The sequence below is a fragment of the Amphiprion ocellaris genome, chromosome 5 (assembly GCF_022539595.1).
Source record: "Amphiprion ocellaris isolate individual 3 ecotype Okinawa chromosome 5, ASM2253959v1, whole genome shotgun sequence".
In the NCBI taxonomy this organism is placed as follows: Eukaryota; Metazoa; Chordata; class Actinopteri; family Pomacentridae; genus Amphiprion; species Amphiprion ocellaris.
Window position 1 is genome coordinate 20,880,373 of NC_072770.1, and position 7,741 is coordinate 20,888,113.

Consider the following 7,741-nt stretch of genomic DNA (forward strand, 5'->3'; position numbering starts at 1 on the left):
ATACTTTGATCTAACTGTGTTGTGATCACACATGATGTCACTTAAACTTAGAGACCCATGATATGCAATATAATTAGACCTGCTGCCCTCTCAGATGTCTTCTGTGACCTCACAGATCTGAACTGTGACATCACCTGTGTGGTCGCATGCCACGCCAATCTTCGCCCGACATCACGCATTTGCCTTTTGGCAGGGTTGCTTAGCAACAGGGGCGACTTAGGCCTGGTCCGCAGGGAGCCAAAAGCCAACTGAGGACCCTCGAAAACAGCCACCGCTCATCCGATCTTCATCAAACTCTACACTGCACTTCCTCGGGTTCACAGAGATACACCTGCCATGTTCGAAGTGGATTAGATGCACAGTTTGTGAGATATGAGCAGACAGACACACGGAGACAGACGTATTCCTTCCTCTATTAATGACATGACCAGATGTAATGTGATTTGATCTTATATCTGATGTGATCTGAGTCATCGCTGATCTAATACGATGTAATGTGATATTATATGGTGTAGTTTTGTGGTTGTACATGTGAAGGGAGTCTTTGAAAACATCATGCAACAACTCTTTGAGTTTCTCTCTATCCACCAATCATTTGTGCCTCATCCAGCCCTCAGCCCACCTGTTCCTCCTTCAAGCCTGATCCATCACATCCAAAGCAGCTGTGATCACCATTTCACATCCCTCATCCAATCACAGTTCAAACCTGGCCTTACCCAGTCCCCCTTCTCTCTCCTCCCCATGTGACAGGCCGTCCTAACCAGCTAAGTGGCAGATTAGCAGCATTACCTCTAAGTCAACCATTCTCTTGGCCGTGGCGAGCCTGGTCAGCTGAGCAGCTTCATCACATACTTTTTAGCTGCTTCTGACAAAAAATGAAACAAGTGATCCCCTAAGTAAGTTGTGTGAAATGCACTTACTTAACCTGACACAAAAAAGTAGCTAACAGCATAATTCATGTAGCTTGGGTGCGTTTTTTTTTTTTTTTTTTTTGCAACAAATCCAGCTGAGATTGATCAGTTTCCTGTAAATCTGAACAATGTATTCAAATCACACAGCCTCTTGTCTGTGTCTACGTAGCATGGTAAAAGAAAGAGCAAGTGAGGACAGAAGCAAGCCCAAAAAAGAGACACTCTTTCTGCACCTTACTAAAAGTTATCAGCCGTGATCAGCTAAAGTTCCAAAGCAGCACATGATGATCTGTGCATGTGCCGGTTGTGCGATGAGCCGCAGGGTGTTTGTGTGTTTGGCAGTTGTGGAAGTCAGTGAGCAGAGGCAGGTCAGGGGGAGGGTGTGACTGTGGCCTGGTGGACCATAGCGAGAGAACAGTATGTAGGACAGGGCCTTGCTCTAGCTAACCTATCCTGGCTGGAGCCATGGTTGGGCGTGCTGAATTTCTGCATGCATGATCAATGGCACCGAATAAAAAAGAGAGGAGAAAGAAGAGCGGGATGGGGGAGGGGAAGGAACAAGTTGGAGCAATGTGAAAAGATACAGATAGATTACAGCGAAATTATTCGGCTTTGTTGGATTACTAATTTAGTTCCAACAAATATAAGAAGTGAAGAGAAAGAGAGATTTTTTTGCAGTTGGAGAAACTTCGACTGACTCGCTTTGTGAGCTTAAGCAACAGTTTTGGCAGATTTGAAACTCTTGTAAAGTATGTGTGAAAGCAAAATTTACACAACTGTGCATGTACTTACGTGTGTGTGTGTGTGTGTGTGGGTGGTCGGGTCAGTGTGAGAAAGGTTTTCTGTGCACTCATTCTCATTTCTGCCTTTGCTCTACTCTGTTTCCATCCCTCTGGTCTGCTGCCACCTCAACACACGGCAGCAGTTTGTCCACTTCAGGTCTTCGTTGCTTTTTGTTTCCTTGACCACAGCTGACCCAGAGTGGGACGCTTTTGTCTCTAAGCGACCTCTGACCCGTCAGGGCCTGGGACCTGCTCTCCATCACCCTCGAGGCAGTTTGAAAAAGAGCTGAGAGGGGGAAAAGAGTTAGAAAGCCAACTTGTGATCATCTGAAAAATTGGCCGTACGCTCAGCTGCAGCAACAGCTTTTAGAGGTGGCAGCCATCATTTGAATGTGATGCAAAGTGTAAACAAGCAACAAGTAGTTCGAGGAAGACTCCACTAAATCAAACGCAGTCAATGGATAATGAAAAAGGATAAAAAAAAATGGAATGTTTGAACAAGCAACTCCTTTTAAGCGGAAGCCAGGAGGGCATTTTAAAGCGCTCCATTTGCTGTGGGTGTTTTTCCCACCTGGCAGGTGGCGGGGCTGAAGAAATCATTACATGAGAGAGGAGAAGGGAGGAAACAAGCACACCTGTGACTGTGCCAGGAGCCCCACCTCCATTCTCCAGTCACAATCCCTGCATCCCCCAGGGGAAGGTGTGGCAAAGGGAAAGAGACAAAGGGAGGAGAGAAAGGCAGAGGAAGGAAGAGATTGTGGGGGAGATTTTCATGCCTCTTCAACAGTTGACTGAGGGTTGAGTTAACCTTTTATTAATCGTGCACACACAAAACAAACTGGACTGAGAGCTCTGAGAGGCTTCCAAAGGTGGCTGTGGGCTTCCTGTGAGTGCAAACACACCGCAGCCTGTTTACCTTGATGACACAGGACTATTACTGTGTGACGGAAATCTGCGCTGTAATACCACACAGACTGCTGGGCGGACGAATGCAGGAACAACACAACAACACCCAACACAGACGGCGCACAGAGGCTTCTGGTTACAAATCAGCAGAGGCCTAACACTTAAAGACAGATTGTCAATACTGCACTTGCCACCATGGAAATTGGTATGGGAATCACAGTTTGTTAAAGGACCGTCTATCCATCACCGCTGTGCTGAGTGCATTATTAACTCTCAAATAAGTAATTATCTGTTATGTCTTGTCACATCTACGCAGCTTTACTAGGCATGACATTAAATTACAGCATCTATTCAGTTTGAAATAAAAAGTTTATTCAAAAGTGACACGTATAATGTCTCTTTTTTTCTTAGTTGTCACTGCAAGCATTTCAAAAAGTAGCTGTGATGATGAACTGACATTAAAAAAAAACTTTTAAAAAAGGATGTTTTATCATGTTTACAGTAGATGCACCGTCCCACATGTTTTCACGTCTGTCCTGACCTCTTTCGGGGCTGAGATGATGTCACGGAGCAATAACTGGAAATGACACAATGACACATACGGATGGAGTCACGACCATCTCCGAGACCATCCTGGTGCTGACTGAAAAGGGACGACTGTACAGTGACTCATCACTTCTTTGCGGGTAATGCAGTGTTAACACATGATGGATTTCACACCGGGGCCTCGGAGCAGGACGACAGAAAGACGGGGCAAAAAAAAAAAGAGAAAGAAATGAAACAAGAAAGGAAGAGTGAGAACGAGAAAGAAATAAAGAGGAAGCGCAAGAGAGAGTACGAAGGCGTGGATGGAGGGGGTCTTATCTTGGAGGGGGTTCAAGAAGGAAATCTACTACCTCTAACCAAAGTACCTTCCAGACATGAACAAGTGGAGTTACAGTCTGTCCCTGTATCTCTTTTAATCCTTTTTCCACTCCCCCCTCCATTTCTTTTCACAGGACCTATCAACGCCATTCCTAGCTGCTATTTATAGGAGACCACTGCCCCCACCTCCACCACTGTCCCCCTGCCTGTGTGTAGGTCTAGATGTGTGTGTGTGTGTGTTTCAGGGGAACCTCAATAAACCTGTGCTTCTCACTCCTAATCTCAATGTGGTGTGATTCACCGAACAGAATATATGGGGAAGCCAGTTACAAAGATAGATGTGTGCACGTGTGTGTGTGTGGGCGTGCGTGTGTGTGTGTGTAGGGGGAGGGGTGAATGAGCTTGATTTATCCTACCTGTCCAGTTGTTTCCGGTGTGTGTGTGTGTGTGTGTGTGTGTGTGTGTGTGTCGATCCACGACTGACTGCTGAAATGTATTCCGCGAAGGCCTGAGAACCCACAAATCATCCCTGGAAAGAGTGTGTATTTATTACTGAGAATGTGTCTGTACGGCCGCATATGTTAATTGTACAGAGTCCAACTGGATATATTGGGATTTCTGCTTTACCAACACATGGTTTAGTAGAGCACAGCTGCTTCACTCATGTGCTGCAGTGTTCAGGCCCTACAGCCTGATGGAAGGCTGTGGGTATTGATTTATGACACCGTTCACCATTTGTGACTCACACCAATTTAAAGGAATACTTTACTTTTAGGGGGGGAAAAAATTGCAAGTTGGGTAAAGTCACTGATGCCTTTTGAACCTGCAGGTTGTTTGAAGGTATTTGTGATGAATAATGGGATTGGCTGAGCTTAGCCATGTTACTGAACATCTATTGGATCATGTAGATAGGTAGAAAAAATAATACACCTTTAAAAATCTTCAATAAACTCTTTAACTGTACTGCACTTTGGATTGTATTTGTTTGTAACATCGCTGAATTTGCCATTAAAGCTGTGTTAAACAATATTTTCATATTGATATACAGCAGATCAAGTTATTTGTTGTAAGCAAAAGGGAGTAAATAGTGACAACACAGTGTAGTACATTTTATTATCTGAGAGCTCAGTGTTTTCCATTTAGACCTTGTGGGCCACTACGTTTTACTGCCTTTTGAGCAGGTAGTTAAAGTTAGAAACTTACAGGTAATCATTGTAGCAGAGGCGGGCAAAGTACTCGGATCCTTTACTTAAGTAAATGTACCAATACAGCAATGTAAAAATACTCCAATAAAGGCATGAAAAATCCTACTTAAGTAAAAGTAGATTAACATTAGCGGAATTAAAGTAAAAGTACTGGTTTTGCTCCTCTGACTGATATATTATCATATGTGCCAATATTTCAATATTAACAGTGAAGCCCCAGTGTGTGAGCAGCATTTTACTGTTCTAACTATGAGGTGGAGCTAGTTTAAACTGTTACATAAAGGTTTATATACAGGGACAGCAGATAAATCTATAACGGTTGTGAGGTAATTATTGAGAAAGAAATGAAGAAAAAAGAATGTTCTGATGTATAAATCTGTGGTCAGTTTTTTTGGACTTTTCTCTAATGTTTTTTTTATTTTTTTAATTTGAACACCTACTGAAACCATGTCAGAAGCCGTTAATATCACATAGAAATCTGAAATATGACCCCAACTACACACTACTTTTTTGTGACAATGTGTTATATTTTAAAAGCGTGTTATATTATCCATTGTTTAAACTCTTCACCTTATAAGTAACTAGCAAACTAAAGCTGTCAAATAAACGTAGTGGAGTGGAAAGTGCGATATTTCACACTGACAGTAGTTGAGGGGAAGCATAAGTAGAATAAAATGGAAATACACAAGTAGAGTACCTCAAAATTGGAATGAAGCACAGTATTAGACTAAATCTAGTTACCTTCCACCACTGCATGTTGAAACATTTAGCAGAAAAAGGCTGCAGAAAAAAAAGAAAAGAGAGAAACAGAGAATAAATGTTGGACCCAAACAGGTTTGCTTACACCTTTCTAAGACTTTTCACCATGTTAGTGTTGTGTTTACACCTAAATTCTGCAGCTCCATAGTGTCCAGAAATTGAAAACTTTTGACCACATCCTGCCTGCAGAGCTTGACTGCCACAGCTGAAAAAACAAAGATTCACAATAATATTTAAAGATGATGGGAGACCCCAGCAGGCCGTCTGCAGCTTTCTAAGTGTCTATTATCTCACAGCTCCAACCTGATGTAATCTTACAAGGTATATATTAAGAGTGTAGTCAAGGAACAGATGATGGTGAAAATTGATACTGCTTGACAAAGAATTCATGAATGTATGAGAACACTAAGTGGCACAGAGAGAAAGAATGAATGCAGGAATTACAGTGAGAGAGTTTAGCCAGAGAAAAGATGGAGGAAAACGGCATACAAAGAATACTAACAGAAATCAAATGAGGAGGAAAGAGCAAAAATAAAAAGCAGATTGTGTATGTATTCTTAGATATCTCAGTGTGTGCTTCTGTGTGTGCAGCTGTGCAGTGACAGAGTGAAGGGAGGAGAGAGCAGAGGGGGTCCATTGTGGGTTTCTGTGTGGCTCAGATTGTCCTCGTCTCTGGGAAAGTGGAAACTCAACACTCCTCTCCAGAGGTCTGGTTACCAGGTGAGAGAGGAGGAAAGAAAAGGGAAAAAACAGAGCGGGAGAGCGAGCGAGCGAGAGCTGCAAAGGTGTGGAGAGAGAAATAGAAAAGGAGACCATGAGATTTTGGGCATGGGAGCTGGAAAGAGAGACGAAAACTGAGAGAGGCTGTGAGAGATCAAGAGATGAACACAGAGATAGGGAGAAACAGCCTGAGAAAGAATAAACAGAGAGAGATTTGATTTAAATCCCACAAGACTCCAAAAATGGATGATCAAAGCGTAACAATCCTGAACAAATTTCAAAATTTATTGCATGCTATGCTAACTTATCACATGTGGCCTGTAGAGAGAGTAATGATACGGAATTAAAACGATTTTTATCAGCGTTATGTCGCCTCTGCAGTGAAACCAAAGCCACAGACGGATATTAAGACATCAGATCATGACCTCATCTGGAGTTTGAAGCAAATACCAGAGATTAATGTCAACATGTCCTGGCAAAATAATGAAAAAAACATCGATGGGATCCTTTTTCCCAATAAAACACAAATCAACTGAACTACAGGGAGCCGGTGGTACTGATTTACAACTTCGTTATGGTAGAACTCCCCCTACTGGCCACATGTGGGACTCTTTTGTCCAATCCACTCAACTTCATTTAACTGTTTCCTTCCTCAGAAATGAACGAAATGTCACATATGTTGTATCCCAAAATGTACATTTATTTTCTCATTTCACTTTTTACAAACTATATATATATATATATATATATATATATATATATATATATATATATATATATATATATATATATATATATATATATATATATATATATATATATATGTATGTATATATTTTACAAACACCACCTTTAACTCTGAACACCAAAGTTTACAAAGTACAAAGAGGCGGTACATTACCTAGAAGAAAGATCACTCAATTTCCAGACATATTCCAACTTGATTCTAATGCTTTTAGATGTGTGTCATGAGGCAAAGATTGAAAGAAATCAGCTAAATAAACCGAGATGGAAAAGAAAAATGTGTGATGTCACATTAAAATACAGGAGCCCAAATACATTTCTTTTTATCCACACTGAATCTATTATACCATCACATGCATCATATTAGATCATTTCTGCCCCTCTCTGAAGTTATGAGGATTATCAACTTGATTTTTTGAAAACCTGTCATTAGATGAGGTTACCATCTTTTGTCGGCTTGCAGTGGACTGTCATAATTACATTATAAATGGCTGTAACCTGATATTTTTCACTTCACTATCAACCAGACAAAACTGCAAAAGCAAAAAAAAACAAACAAAAAAAAAAACCGGTGATGATCTCAGAGGCCTCGGATCAAACTCTTATACAGTACTACTGTTGATGTGTTTCTTTGGGTATGAAAGCGGGGGAGGATGGGGAGGTGGGGAGGTGGGGAGGGGGCTGCAAAAGTGAGGAGTGACCATATGTGTTTGACAGGAGTGTTTTTGTGGATGGATTCTCTCTTTTTCCCCCGATATTGTCTGGAGTGGATTGTGGAGGCGGTAGCTCTGAGAACAGCTGCTTCTGACAAACACTGCGTAAACACTATGTGTGTCACTCGGGGATTGAG